Source organism: Triticum dicoccoides, chromosome 2B, assembly GCF_002162155.2.
Source record: "Triticum dicoccoides isolate Atlit2015 ecotype Zavitan chromosome 2B, WEW_v2.0, whole genome shotgun sequence".
Lineage (NCBI taxonomy): Eukaryota > Viridiplantae > Streptophyta > Magnoliopsida > Poales > Poaceae > Triticum > Triticum dicoccoides.
In genome coordinates, this window is record NC_041383.1 from 295,494,948 (window position 1) to 295,511,065 (window position 16,118).

Here is a 16,118-nt window from a genome sequence, read left to right on the forward strand (position 1 = left end):
GGGGCGCCCTCCTATCTCGTGGACAGCCCGGAGGCCCCCCTTGACGTGAAACCGACGCCAAAAATTCCTATAAATACTGAAACTTTCAGGAATTAACCTAGATCGGAAGTTCCGCCGCCGCAAGCCTCTGTAGCCACGAGAAATCAATCTAGGCCCTCTCTGGCACCATGCCAGAGGGGGCCATCATCACCGGAGGCCATGGAGGAGGATCCCGGAGGGGCCATCATCTCCATGAAGGCCAATGACCAGAGGGGGAAAGCCATGGAGGAGGAAGCACAAGGGGGAGAACCTCTCCTCCTCTCTCTTGGTGGCACCGGAGTGCCATCGGGAGGGGAATCATCGCCACGGTGATCATCTTCATCAACATCACCATCATCATCACCATCCTCATCTCTTTTACGCGGTCCACTCTCCCGCACCCCGCTGTAATCCCTACTTGAACATGGTGCTTTATGCTACATATTACGATCCAATGATGTGTTGCCATCTTATGATGTTTTGAGTAGATATCTTTTGTCTTTGGGTTGATTGATGATCTAGATTGGTATGAGTTGTATGTTTCACTTTGATGCTGTCCTATGGTGCCCTCCGTGTCGCGCAAGCGTGAGGGATTCCCGCTATAGGGTGTTGCAATACGTTCATGATTCGCTTATAGTGGGTTGCTAGAGTGACAGAAACTTAAACCCGAGTAAGGGGGGTGTTGCGTATGGGACAAAAAGGGGACTTGATGCTTTAATGCTATGGTTGGGTTTTACCTTAATGAATCTTTTACTTTTTGTGGATGCTTGCTAGAGTTTCCAATCATAAGAGCATAAGATCCATGTAGGAAAAGTATGTTAGTTTATGCCTCTCCCTCATATGAAATTGCAATAATGATTACCGGTCTTGTTAACAATTGCCTAGGACAATTCCGCACACCGATCCACCATTATTCAACACTCGCTATTTATATTATTTAGTAATATATTCCAACTTTATGATAACAGCACCTACTTTTATATTTTAGCTCTCCGATATCATACAAAGTTATCCTCTTTATACCCACAACACAGTTTTATTTCTTGTTTCTAGTTGGAAGCAAACGTTCGGTGCACGTAGAGTCGTATCAGTGGCAGATAGGGCTTGAGAAAATATTGATCTTACCTTTAGCTCCTTGTGGGTTCAACACTCCATACTTATCACTTCCACCTTTGGGAATTGATATGATGATTCCCTGGTCTTGGGGATTATTAGTAGACAATGGAGACGTTGTCACAGTAAACCAGCATGACCCTGTCGACGGGGGAAAGCAGCTCACCGAGTAATTGTCGGAGCCAGACGCACCCAGCAATGGCGTTCGCAACACCGCGGTATACCGCTTTGGCGCTGGAGCGCGAGACGATGGCCTCGCGCTTCGACGACCAAAACACGAGCGCGTCGCCGAGGTAGATGCAGAAGCCAGAGGTCGAGCGGCGTGTATTAGGGCAGCCAGCCCAGTCGGCGTCCGTGAATGCTCGTAGGTCGAGGACGCGAGAGGCACGGAGGTGAAGACCGAGAGCGGGTGTGCCGCCCACGTACCGAAGGATACGCTTGATCAACCCGAGATGACACTCACGGGGATCATGCATGTGGAGGCAGATCTGTTGGACGGCGTAGGCGATCTCTGGGCGTGTGATCGTCAGATATTGTAGAGCGCCGGCCATGCTGCGATAGGCGAAAGGGTCAGCAACACGGGGCCCATCGGCGGTTGGCAACTTGCCCTTGGTGTCGATCACGTGGGAGACGGGCGGCAGGTGTCCATGTCGGCGCGATCCAGAATGTCCACGGCATACTGCTCCTAGCAGAGGAAGAAGCCCGCCTTGCGCATGACGCGGATGCCGAGGAAGAAGTGCAGAGGGCCGAGGTGCTTCATCGCAAACTCCCCAGTGAGATGAGTGACAGCATGGCAGAGCACTGCGGGCGAGGACCCCGTGAGCATGATGTCGTCGACGTAGAGGAGCAGGAACTCGATGTCGCTGCCGTGGCGACGAGTGAACAACGACGAGTCCGAGCGCGTCACAGAGAAGCCAATGGACTTATGAAAACCGGCGAAACGGAGGAACCATGTGTGAAGCGCCTGCTTCAAGCCATGAAGGGACTTGGAGAAGCGGCAGACGTGGTGAGGCCTGTCGGCATCAACGAAGTCGGCCGGCTGAAGACAGTAGACCTCCTCATCCAGCGTACCGTGCAGGAAAGCGTTGGATACATCAAGATGATGAACTGGCCAGTCACATGACGTAGCGAGGGTCAGCACAGTGCGAACAGTGGCAAGCTTGACGAGCGGCGAGAAGGTCTCGCCGTAATCCACGCCGGCACGTTGCCAGAACCCGCGCACGACCCAGCGGGCTTTGTAGCACTTGACAGTCCCGTCGGCCTTGTACTTTTGTTTGAACACCCATTTTCCGGTGATGAGGTTGGCGCCGGGGGGGGGGGGGCGAGGCACCAGCTCCCAGGTGCGGTTGGACATAAGAGCGTCGAGCTCATCGCGCATGGTGGCGAGCCAATGTGTGTCGTGGCTGGCAACGCGCACCAACGAGGGAACCGGCGAGACCTCTCTAGAGATCATGGTGGCGACGAGGTTGTCGTGGTAGCGCGGGTTGGGGTGGAAGATGCCGGTCTGGGCATGCGTCACCATACGCCATGGTGCGGCAGGCGGAGCAACCGGAGGCGGCGTCGTAGAAGAGTTGCTCGACGCAGCACTCTCGTCATGGGAAGATGAGGAGCCCGCGATGGAGAGGCTTGTACCCAAACCGTCGATCAGCGAAGCAGCGCCCTGATATCTCTGAATGGGGGGCGCTCTGGGTGAAGAGGGCGCCAAGCTGTTGGATGATGATCGGTCGGTGGAGCTCGAACGCGTTGAGGGCACGCACTGCATGGAGACGGCCGAGCCAGCCGATGATGACTCAGGTGACGCGCGTGAATGCGGACCGCGCTTGCTTGGGCACTGCTCGAGCATGGGTACCTGCAAAATGGGCGATGCAAAAGCAGGCAACGATGGAGCGGCGGTGTTAGGTGGTGGGTGAGTAGCAAAGGGAAAAACTGTCTCGTGAATGTGGACGTCGCGAGAGGTAATGACGCGATGAGACGTGGGATCGAAGCAGCGGTATCCGCGGTGGTCAGAAGGATAGCCGAGAAAGACACACGCAAGGGACCGGTGATCCAGTTTGTGTTTGGCAGTGGAGGTGAGATTTGGGTAGCACAAACACCCAAAGACCCAAAGAAGGGAGTAGTATGGAGCAACGCCTAGGAGGAGTTCATGTGGAGTGTGCGGGGTGGTAGCATGGCATGGCCGCCGGTTGATTAGATAAGTCATCGTGTTAAGGGCTTCTGCCCAGAACCTGGCGAGCATGGATGCGTGGAACAGAAGGGCGCACACACTATCATTAAGCGTACGTAGAATACGCTCTGCCTTGCCGTTTTGCTGGCTTGTGTAGGGGTAGGAAAGGCGTAAATACATGCCATGGCGAGCGAGGAGAGAGCGGACATCGGCATTGTCGAACTCACGCCCATTGTCGGTCTGAAGTGAGAAGACAGGGAGTTGAAACTGTGTCTGGACATATGCATAGAAATCTAGCAAGACCGGAAGCACATCAGATTTGCATTTGAGTGGGAACGTCCAGACATAGTGGGTGTAATCATCAAGCAAAACTAAGTAGAATTCATAACCAGATATGCTTACAACCGGAGACGTCCATACATCAAGATGCAAAACATGGAAGGGAAACATGCTAAGGCTGGAAGAGCTGCTAAAAGTCAAACGGGCGTGCTTGCCCAAGCAATAGGTGTGGGGCGCAGACTTGGTGAACCCAACAGAGAGGTGATCGGTGACCAGACGGAGCGAGGCGTGGCCGAGGCATTGGTGCCACAAGGTGGTGTCGGCGAGACTGGCGAAGGCATGGTGAGGAGGAAGCGTGGGGCGCCGCGGGGAAGAGAGCACCATCAGAATCACAGTAGAGGATCACCACCTTGGTTCGAAGATCCTTGAAAGAGAAACCAAACTTGTCAAACTCAACGGAAACAGGGTTATCACGGCAAATTTGATGAACCAAAAGCAAGTTTGTAATGAGAGAGGGTGAGACAAGAACATTTCGTAGTTGAACAGGAGAGGTGCCCTGGATGAGAGCCTCGTCCCCAACATGGGTGATGGGAAGATGGGCACCGCTACCCACAATGATCTTGGAGGAGGAATGGAAAGGATGGAGGGAATGAAGGTTACCAGGGTTCGAAGACATGTGAGCGGAAGCACCAGAATCGAGGTACCACTCGGGAGAGGTGCCTGACGAAGAGGGGCCAGGCGTGGCGCTGTGGAGGGCCGCCTGGACGGACTGCATGTCCCACGGCTGCGGCGGTGCAGTAGACGAACTAGCGCCCGGAGAACAATAGGCAGGAGGCGGCCCATAGCTAGAAGGAGGCCCACCGGGAGCACCATAGCCTGGAGGAGCGCCGTAGCCTTAGGGGGCAGGCGCCGCGAACATGGCCTGCTGGTGCGGCATGCCCAGGCGCGGCCCAAGCACACCAGAGCCGGGGGCACGCCATTGCATAGGCCAGGCCTGAACCAACCCCGTCCATGAGTTGGCGCCGGGCGCCGACGCAGGGTAGATGGGCATGCGCGGTGCAAGTTGGGCGGGCGAAGCAGGAGGACCGTCGTTGCCGCGACCACGGCAGTGGTGGCGCCTGCGCCCATGCAGGTGTTGTCGTTGCCGGGAGGGGGTGCTGGTGGAGCCGGGGCCGGCGGTGTAGAAGAGCCGTGGCCAGCCCAGAGAAGGTGGGCGGACTGCAGATGAGTGGTCTGTTTGGCGCGGTATTCCTCCAAGAGGCGACACGAGCGCACCTGGAGGACCGACGGCAGCGGGTCCTGGGAGGTGATGTGAGGGATGACAGAGTGGTATTGGCGGTTCAGACCACGGAGGAGATGAAAAACCTGACGCGTGTCCGTAACCGGCTGCCCCAGGTTGCAGAGCCGGTCGGCAAAGCTCTTGAGCCAGGTGCAGTACTGCATCATAGTCATGTCTCCCTGGCCGACATCATGTTACTCGGTGTCGATGTAGATGGCATGTGCTAACTGGTTATTGCGGAAGATGTCGTCGATGGTGTGCCACACGGCCAGGGCCGTGTCCTCCGGCTGCATCACTGCCTCAAGGAGCTCTAGCGAGATGGTGGTGTACAACCAGTGTACGACGGTGTGGTCGGCCATCTGCCACTCCGAGTCATGGGGGCGAGGGACCGCGGCGACATCGACGTGCGCGCGGAGGCCAAACATGCCGATCACCGTATCAAAGTGGCGCCTCCACTACGAGTAGTTGCCGGCAAGAAGGTCTAGAACGACGGGAACATGACGACGAATGTTGACAGTTTGGAGAATGGCGGAGGGAAAAGGAGAGGGAGGAGGGGCGGTGGGTGGGGTGACGGTTGGGGCGATTGGCGCGGCCTGCTGAAGAGGTGCGGCGTTAAAAGCACCGGTGGCAACGTCGAGTACGCCAGCAGCACCGTCGACAGAGGAGCGGGGGAGAGAATGGGATTCTCGTCCATGGCGGAAGCGGAAGTAGGATCAAGAGCCTGCGCGAAGGGATTGTGCAGGTTCGGGGCATCTGATACCATGTTAGGGGAGAAGAGAAGATTGAGATTGAACTAACTTTAATTAAGCTCAAGGCTGCGGTATATATACAGTTTACTGCTGCTGCCGAGCGAGATCATGTTTGTGCCGCTGATACATCTCCAACGTATCTATAATTTTTGATTGTTCCATGCTATTTTATTACCCGTTTTGGATGTTTATGGGCTTTACTTTACATATTTATATCATTTTTGGGACTAACCTACTAACCGGAGGCCCAGCAAGTATTGCTGTTTTTTTGTGACTATTTTAGTGTTTCAAAGAAAAGGAATATCAAACAGAGTCCAAATGGAATGAAACCTTCGGGAGCGTGATTTTTGGAACGAACGTGAGCCAGAGGACTTGGAGTGCAAGTCAAGAAGTAGTCGAGGCAGGCAGGAGGGTGGAGGGGCCCCCCCTACTGGGCATGCCCCCTATCTCGTGGGCCCCTCAGGCGTCCACCGACCTACTTCTTCCTCCTATATATACCCACGTACCCCGAGAACATCAAAGGCAACCACGAAAAACTATTTCCACCACTGTAACCTTCTGTATCCGCAAGATCCCATCTTGGAGCCTTCGTCGGCGCTCCGCCGGAGGGGGAAAATCGACCACGCAGGGCTTCTACATCAACACCATAGCCCCTCCGATGAATTGTGAGTAGTTTACGACAGACCTTCGGGTCCATAGTTATTATCTAGATGCCTTCTTCTCTCTTTTTGGATCTCAATACCATGTTCTCCTCGATCTTCTTGGAGATCTATTCGATGTAACTCTTTTTGCGGTGTGTTTGTCGAGATCCGATGAATTGAGGGTTTATGATCAAGTTTATCTATGAGAAATATTTGAATCTCCTCTGAATTCTTTTATGTGTGATTAAGTTATCTTTGTAAGTCTCTTCGAATTATCAGTTTGATTTTGCCTACTAGATTGATCTTTCTTGCAATGGGAGAAGTGCTTAGCTTTGAGTTCAATCTTGCGGTGTCCTTTCCTAGTGACAGCAGGGGCAACAAGGCACGTATTGTATTGTTGCCATCGAGGATAAAAAGATGGGGTTTATATCATATTGCATGAGTTTATCCCTCTACATCATGTCATCTTTCTTAATGCGTTACTCTGTTCTTATGAACTTAATACTCTAGATGCATGCTAGATAGCGGTCGATGTGTGGAGTAATAGTAATAGATGCAGGCAGGAGTCGGTCTACTTGTCACAGACGTGATGCCTATATACATGATCATGCCTAGATAATGTCATAATTATTCACTTTTCTATCAATTGCTCGGCAGTAATTTGTTCACCCACCATAATACTTATGCTATCTTGAGAGAAGCCACTAGTGAAACCTATGCCCCCCGGTTCTATCTTTTATCATATAAGCTTTCAACTTCTTTTATTTGCATCTTTACTTTTCCTATCTATTTTATAAAATACCAAAAATATATTTATCTTATCATACTATCTCTATCAGATCTCACTTTTGCAAGTGGTCGTGAAGGGATTGACAACCCCTTTATTGCATTGGTTGCGAGCTCTTTGTTTGTTTGTGTAGGTGCGTGGGACTTTTGAGGAGCCTCCTACTGGATTGATACCTTGGTTCTAAAAAACTTAGGGAAATACTTATGCTAACTTCTATTGCGACATCACCCTTTCCTCTTCAAGGAAAACCAACGCAAGCTCAAGACGTAGCAAGAAGGATTTCTGGCGCTGTTGCCGGGGTGGTATTCGCTCAAGTCAAGACATACCAAGTACTCATCACAAGCTCATCTTCCTCGCATTTACATTATTTGTCATTTGCCTTTCGTTTTCCTCTCCCCCACTTCACCCTTGCCGTTTTATTCGCCATCTCTTTCTCAATCTTCTCCTCTCTCTTGTGCTTGCTCTCTTCTTCTTCCTCTCTTTTGTTTGCCGTTATGTCTGAAATTGGGGAGATTATCGTCGATATGGACAATAATGATAACATGGAAAATTCTGATGCTCCTGCTGAAGATCCCCCTATCTTGCATACTAAAAAGTTTCGAATCGGTAGTGGTAAGATTATTGGAAAAGGGGTTATTCAAGATTTCTTTACTTGTGCCGGTGCTTTACCTTCTATGGGTGATTCTATTCTTCATAGAACTAGTAGTTTGTGGATGCTATCGCTATGCTTGTACTTGAGCTTGAAAGACAATTTATGCATATGCATCCTTGCATACAAAGAATTTTCCTGGAATTTCTAATATTGAGCATTCTTCTGTTAAACACGTTGTTACTATCTTTTTGGCTCGTGAGTTTAGATTTATAATAAGAGAGGCCACAGAAATCTTTGCGCACTATAGGGTGGACACTGGTCGTCCTCCCATAGAGGCGATCCTCTTCGATCAAGAGGAAATTAGGCGTTTTCAATCTTTGGACTATGTTGCTTTCAATGAAAACCTTAGAAAAAAGGTTCCTACCAATGTCCTAGTTGATAGAATTTCCGAACTTAATAATGATTTTGCTCTTCGAAACAATGAGCTAGGATACTCTCTTTAGTATAGGCTCACGAAATTCTGCCAAAAGAATGCTTATAATGATGAATTAGTTGTGCAATATGAAGGGCCAAAAGAGGAACCCATTCCTCCTGTGATTGATCTTGGGGACTTTTGTCCCATTAAATTTAGCCATTTTGATTACTTTTGCTTGCCTCAAAGAAAACTTGCTACTGAACGTAGAGAATATGAGATGAGTTTTCAAGATCTATCTTATTATTATGGCACTACTTAGATCTATCCTCGCTTTTATACCTAGCTAGGGGCGTTAAACGATAGCGCTAGTTGGGAGACAACCCAATTTTATTTGTGTTTTTTATTTTTGTTTCTGTTTAGTAATAAAAATTTTCATCTACCTTCTGTTTAGATGTGTTTTTATGTTTTAATTAGTGTTTGTGCCAAGTAGAACCTATAGGATAACCTATGGTGATAGTTAATTTGATTCTGCTGAAAAATAGAAACTTTGCACGCACGAAATTAGTTTTGTTAATTCACAAAAACGTGCTTTTGCGTTTATTCTTTTTTCTGTAGATCAATAGACAAATTTCCGAGGACTTCCTATTTTTGTAGGAGTTTTAGAGTTCCAGAAGTATTCTAGGGTTACAGATTACTACAGACTGTTCTATTTCTGACAGATTCTGTTTTTTCGTGTGTTGTTTGCTTATTTTGATGCATCTATGGCTAGTATTAAGTGGTATGAACCATAGAGAACTTGAAATACAGTAGGTTTAACACCAATATAAATAAAGAATGAGTTCATTACAGTACCTTATGTGGTGGTTTTGCTTTCTTTCACTAACGGAGCTTATGAGATTTCCTGTTGAGTTTTGTGTTGTGAAGTTTTCAAGTTTTGGGTAAAGATTTGATGGACTATGGAATAAGGAGTGGAAAAATCCTAAGCTTGGGGATGCCCATGGCACCCCAAGATATTAAATAATAGCCAAAATACTAAGCTTGGGGATGCCCCCGTAAGGCATCCCCTCTTTCGTCTTCGTTTATCGATAACTTTACTTGGAGCTATAGTTTTATTCGCCACATGATATGTGTTTTGCTTGGAGCGTCTTTTATGATATTAGTATTTTCTTTTAGTTTTCTTCAATCATCCTTGCTGTACACACCTTTTGGGAGAATCTCACTTTATTGGAATTTAATAGAATACTCTATGTGCTTCTCTTATATCTTTTGAGCTAGATAGTTTTTGCTCTAGTGCTTCACTTATATCTTTTAGAGCACGGCGGTGGCTTAATTTTGTAGAAATTGCTAGTCTCTCATGCTTCACTTATATTATTTTGAGATTCCCTTAGAACAACATGGTATTTGCTATGGTTATAAAATTGGTCCTAGAATGGTAGGCATCCAAGTTGGGTATAATAAAAACTATCATAGGAAGTGAATTCTATGCTATGATCAATTTGATACTTGATAACTGTTTTGAGATATGGATGTAGTGATATTAAAGTCATGCTAGTTGGGTGATTATGAATTTAAAGAATGCTTGTGTTAAAGTAAGCAAGTCCCGTAACATGCACGTATGGTTAAAGTTGTGTAACAAATTTGAAACATGAGGTGTTCTTAGATTGTGCATCCTTATGAGTGACGGTCGGGGACGAGCAATGGTCTTTTCCTACCAATCTATCCCTCTAGGAGCATGCACGTAGTTCTTGGTTTTTGATGACTTGTAGATTTTTGCAATAAGTATATTAGTTCTTTTGACTAATATTGAGTCCATGGATTATACGCACTTTTACCTTTCCATCATCGCTAGCCTCTTCGGTACCGTGCATTGCCCTTTCTCACCTTGAGAGTTGGTGCAAACTTCGCCGGTGCATCCAAATCCCGTGATATGGTACGCTCTATCACACATAAACCTCCTTATATCTTCCTCAAAACAGCCACCATACCTACCTATTATGGCATATCCATAGCCATTCCGAGATATATTGCCATGCAACTTTCCACTGTTCCGTTTATCATCATGACACACATTACTATTGTCATATTTCCTTGCATGATCATGTTGTTGACATCGTATTTGTGGCAAAGCCACCTTGCATAACTTTTCATACATGCCACTCTTGATTCATTGCCCATCCCGGTACACCGCCGGAAGCATTCATATAGAGTAATATCTTGTTCTAGTTTTGAGTTGTAATTCATGAGTTGTAAATCAATAGAAGTGTGATGATCATCATTATTAGAGCATTGTCCCCAAAAATAAAAAAAAGGCCAAAAAGAAAAAAAATGGCCAAAAAAAAAGAGAAAGGCCAAAAATAAAAAAAAGGCCCAAAAAAAGAAAAAAGAAAAAGAAAATAAATAAAAAGGGGGCAATGTTACTATCTCTTTTTCCACACTTGTGCTTCAAAGTAGCACCATGTTCTTCATATAGAGAGTCTCATATGTTGTCACTTTCATATACTAGTGGGAATTTTTCATTATAGAACTTGGCTTGTAGATTCCTACGATGGGCTTCCTCAAATGCCCTAGGTCTTCGTGAGCAAGCAAGTTGGATGCACACCTACTTAGTTTTCTTTTGTTGACTTTCATACATTTATAGCTCTAGTGCATCCGTTGTATGGCAATCCCTACTCCTCATGTTGACATCAATTGATGGGCATCTCCATAGACCATTGATTATCCTCGTCAATGTGAGACTTTCTCCTTTTTTGACATCTCCACACAATCCCCATCATCATATTCTATTCCACCTGTAGTGCTATGTCCATGGCTCACGCTCATGTATCGCGTGAAAGTTGAAAAAGTTTGAGATTATTTAAGTACGAAACAATTGCTTGGCTTGTCATTGGGGGTGTATAATTTGGGAGCATTTTTGTGTGACGAAAATGAAGCATAGCCTAACTATATGATTTTGTAGGGATGAACTTTCTTTAGCCATGTTATTTTGAGAAGACATGATTTCTTTGATTAGTATGCTTGAAGTATTACTATTTCTTATGTCAATATGAACTTTTATTTTGAATCATTTTGGATCTGAACATTCATGCCACAATAAAGAAAATTACATTGAGAAATATGCTAGGTAGCATTCCACATCAAAAATTCTGTTTTTATCATTTACCTACTCGACGACGAGCAGGAATTAAGCTTGGGGATGCTTGATATGTCTCCAACGTATCTATAATTTTTGATAGTTCCATGCTATTATATTACCTGTTTTGGATGTTTATGGGCTTTACTTTACATATTTATATCATTTTTGGGACTAACCTACTAACCGGAGGCCCAACCCGTATTGCTGTTTTTTTGCCTATTTCAGTGTTTCGAAGAAAAGGAATATCAAATGGAGTCCAAACGGAATGAAACCTTTGAGAGCATGATTTTTGGAACGAACGTGATCCAGATGACTTGGAGTGCAAGTCAAGAAGCAGTCGAGGCAGCCACGAGGGTGGAGGGTGTTGTCGGTGTCAAAACCGGTGGATCTCGGGTAGGGGGTCCCGAACTCTGCGTCTAAGGCTAATGGTAATAGGAGGCAGGGGACACGATGTTTTACCCAGGTTTGGGCCCTCTCGATGGAGGTAATACCCTACTTCCTGCTTGATTGATCTTGATGATATGAGTATTACATGAGTTGATCTACCACGAGATCGTAGAGGCTAAACCCTAGAAGCTAGCCTATGATTATGATTGTTGTCGTTCTACGGACTAAACCCTCTGGTATATATAGACACCGGAGGGGGCTAGGGTTACACAGAGTCGGTTACAGAGAAGGAGATCTACATATCCGAATTGCCAAGCTTGCCTTCCACGCAAAGGAGAGTCCCATCAGGACATGGGATGAAGTCTTCAATCTTGTATCTTCATAGTCTAACAGTCCGGCTCTCCTAGGACCCCTTTATCCAGGACTCCCTCATTAGCCCCCGAACCAGACTTCAATGACGATGAGTCCGGCGTGCAGATTGTCTTCGGCATTGCAAGGCGGGTTCTTCTCCAAATTCCCTAGAGTATCTGTTGTAGCGAGCAGTGTTCGGCTCCTCATCAATGTCGCACTCCTCGGCTTCTGTGCTTCAATAATGGCTATCTCCACATGTCGGGCGAATGTGAGACTCAGGGCATTTTTACATTGGCCACCCTGACCATGCGAGAAAATCATCTATTTAAAGAGACATGGATCCTCAGATCCAAACCACACTGTCGGTGTACAAAAGTAGGGGCTCTGCTTTTGACCCATTTACTTGTGCACGGGTAGTCAGAGCCTCCTGCCATGGCCACTCATAACAAGGCAGGAAAGGGAAGCCGGAGAGAAGCCAAAGACACAAGACAAACAAAGCAACGACAAGGACCAAGGCCACAAAGTGCAGATGGGCGAAGCAGGTTTCCCCGGCAAGACCCTTGCCGAGGGCAGCCTCCGCAGCCCCGGCAAGCCCCTTGCCGGGGCAGCTCGCCCACACCAGTTGAGCAAGCCACCTTTGAGCCCACCAACGCTAAACAAACGCATTGGGACAGGGCTCGAGAGGCACATCCGTGGTGGCATGCAGATCTTTGTGAAGACAAAGAATAGTTAAGATCAAATGAGGATAGGAAGGCCACAACCCTCGGCAGGGTTCTTATCGAGGAAGCCCACGAGACCCCCGGCAAGGTCCTTGCCGGGGATGACAGCGTGCCGCGGCAAGACCCTTGCTGGGCCACCCGACAAGGCCCTCGCCAAGCGTGCCAGCAGGACCACTGCTAGGCCCGCGCCAGCCAAGTCTTCGCCGCCGTTCGCATGCAGCTGCCGACCCAACCAGCTGGGCAGGCACCTGCGTGGCAACATGTAGCCCTTCGTGGAGGCTCCACCACCGCGCCACCTCAGCTGCCTGCCTGCCTACATGGCACCGCATGCATCGCTGGCCAGGGCACGTGTCAAAGTAAGGAGGAGCGGCGACGGACAGGATGAGCCTCACTCCCATCCCCGATAAAGTGAAGGGACACCTAAGCCCCGCATTAAATGTGCTTTGTCCTGTAATACCAGCGATAAGCTCACAGCACTATAGCACTTTCCACCTCCTGTGTGCCACTGTGGCAGCCCCTTTCGCCTATAAAAGGAGGCCCATGGCGCACTGGAGAAGGATTCGGCTCTTTCGAACCTAGCAGCACCTAGAGCTAGTTCAAGAGCTCAAGAACACTAAATACATCCACCAAAGCAGGATCGTAGGGTTTTACGCATCTTTGCGGCCCGAACCTGGGTAAACCCACCTTGTGCTGTCTACTAGTCCTGCTCTTCTCATGATCCCCGCGCCCCGCAACCGTAGTAGGGATTCCAGTGATCCCATAGGTGTCGTTTCCCACCGACATCTTTGGCGCGCCAGGTAGGGGGCGCACAATTGTGAGAATCTGGTCTAGCAGTTGACCTAGCTGTTATTCATCACCATGGCTCCTAAGAAGAAGACGACCACGATGATCGGTTCGTCGGAGACCAGGTTGCCAGTACCGGTGCGGACCAGTAGCGGGCCAGTCACGGAGAGAACCCGTGGCGCGGCCCGCGAACATCCACATCACCCTGGCGGTTCAGGCCTGGCGAGTGGCGTCGTTCGTGCGCCAGGCGACGGGCCACCAGTCGCGGGCTCCAGAGATCGAGTCGGCCCCCCGCAGGCGGTGCGGGGCTCTCCAGGGGCGCCGCCATCCCACCAGACGGCGGCACGGCGGCCTCCAAGACGCCAACGTCGGTGCCCACGGCGCGCTCTTCCCAGGTTGTGCGTGATGAGCAGCATCGCCCTGCCGGTGACCCTGTGCGCCGCCCTGGGAAGAGTCCTGCGCGCCCATCACATGATGAGGAGGACTAGCATGCGCGCCGATGTGCTGATGGAGGTGGCGAACAGCTGCGGGGCCGTGACACACCTCCTTCTAACGTGGTTAGAAGTCGAGGCGCATCGCGGTCCACCCAGCTTTCACCGCCACCCACGCCAGCGGAGGCCCTAGCACGCGCGCAGCTGCTCCGCTATTTTCCTCCTGCCGCGGAGAAGCTTGACGAATGGAGGGCCACAGTCCGGAGCCTCATCGACATCGCCAACAACGATGAGTTGCGGCCGACGGGACCCGTAGGCAGTCGCTCCATCGGGCTACCGCATGCCAGCGAAGGCCGTGCCGGAGGCGACGCGGCCACGGTGTACTCCCCACCTCCATCCCGGCCACCCCGGGCTTCGGTCCGTCGCGATGACGCTCGTGATGATATCTCCATCGGGTCGTCCAACCCATGAACCAACCGCGATCAGCATCAAGTCCTTCGGCAGCGGGTTCATGAGGACGCTCAAACTACCATCGAGCTCCTACGTGACGCGCGCCACCAGTCGGACAGGCGGGCAGGGCCCGCTACGGACCACCCAGCGCCGGGAGGCTACGGTGGCCTACCCTACAAGGTGGGTTGTCCGGCTTTCACCCGTGAGCTGCGGCAGTTCTAGTGGCCCTCCCACCGTACTTTCAAGCCCGACGTTGGCGAGAAGTACAACAGCAAAACTCACCCGTCAGAGTTCCTCAGCATCTTCACCATCACGATGCAAGCTGCCAGGGCCAGCGACGATAAGGTGCTTGCCAACTACTTCTCGTTGGCACTCAAGCCTAATGTTATGTCATGGTTGATGCACTTGCCGGTGGATTCCATCTCTTCTTGGGCGGATCTGTGCCATGAGTTTGTTGGCGCCTTACTGGAGGTCACCAAGCTCATGGCCAGGAGAGTGATTTACACATCATCCCCTAGAAGGAAGGAGAAAACTTGCGCAAGTACATCCAAAGGTTCAGCCGGGTGCAGTATAACATCCCCGATGTTCATCCCGCCGCTGTGATCAATGCGTTCCACCAGAATGTGCGCAACCGCAAGATGTGCGAAGAGCTGGCGATGAACAAGTTTAAGGATGTGGCCGAGCTCTATGTCCTGGCCGATCGATGTGCTCGCGCTGAAGAGGGAAGGATGTACCCCGCGGAAGAAGGGCCGACGCTATAACAAGAAGCGCAAGGGAAAGGCCGTGCTTGCCGTCGAGGGATCCGACGACACCAGCGCCACCAAGAAGACCAAGGCGAGTGACCCCGGCAAGGAGGTTGCTGGGTGTGTCGCTTGCCGGGCGTTGGCGGCTACCGACAAGCCAGGAGGCTCCAACAAGCAGTACTGCAAGATCCACCGCACCAAGGGTCATGACCTCCAAAACTGCCGACAGGTAGAGCTGCTCGCCGAGAAGCAAAAAGCCGAGTATGAGCGGCGGGACAAGAAGAAAGGCCTAGATGGTGCTGAGGGATCCGGCAAGAAACGTGGCGGCCAAGGAGGCCACCACGACAAGGATAATCAGCAGGAGAGGCCCGCCCGGGGCCGCAACAAGAAGCAGGAAGATGATGATCATGACGAGGACGACGAGTCCGGCGACCATGAGTTTCAGAAAGCCACAGAGGCCATGTGCGTCGATGGTGGTGCCTCGCTGCATATGTCCCACTGCTAACTCAAGTAGTGGGCGCGTGAGATCACAGCGGTGGAGCCATCGTTCGACGCACGGAAGCCCCTGAAATGGTCCAGCACGCCGATCATCTTCGACACCGAGGACCACCCTGACCGCACTACTGTGGTCGGGTGCTTGCCATTGTTGGTTTCACTAACAATCCGCAACCTCAAGGTGACAAAGATGTTGGTTGAAGGCGGGGCCGGCCTAAACTTGATCTCCCCTGTTGTGGTCAAAAGGCTGCAGATTCCCGATGGATACCTCGAGGAGACCGACACGTTCCAAGGGGTTAACCCGGGGAGGAGCCAGCCAAAGGGAAAGGTCACGCTACCCGTGACATTCAGAGGCGAGCTAAACCACAGGACGGAAAGGATTGTTTTCGATGTAGTCGAGATCCCCTTGCCTTAAACGGGATCCTCGGCCGCCCGGCAGTAGCCAAGTTCATGGCGACTTCGCACTACGCCTACAACATGCTGAAGATGCCCGGGCCGATGAACATCATCACCGTCCCCTCCGACAAGAAAGATGCGTTGATCTGCACCGACCAACTCTATCGAGAAACAGTTGAAGCAGCTAGCGCTA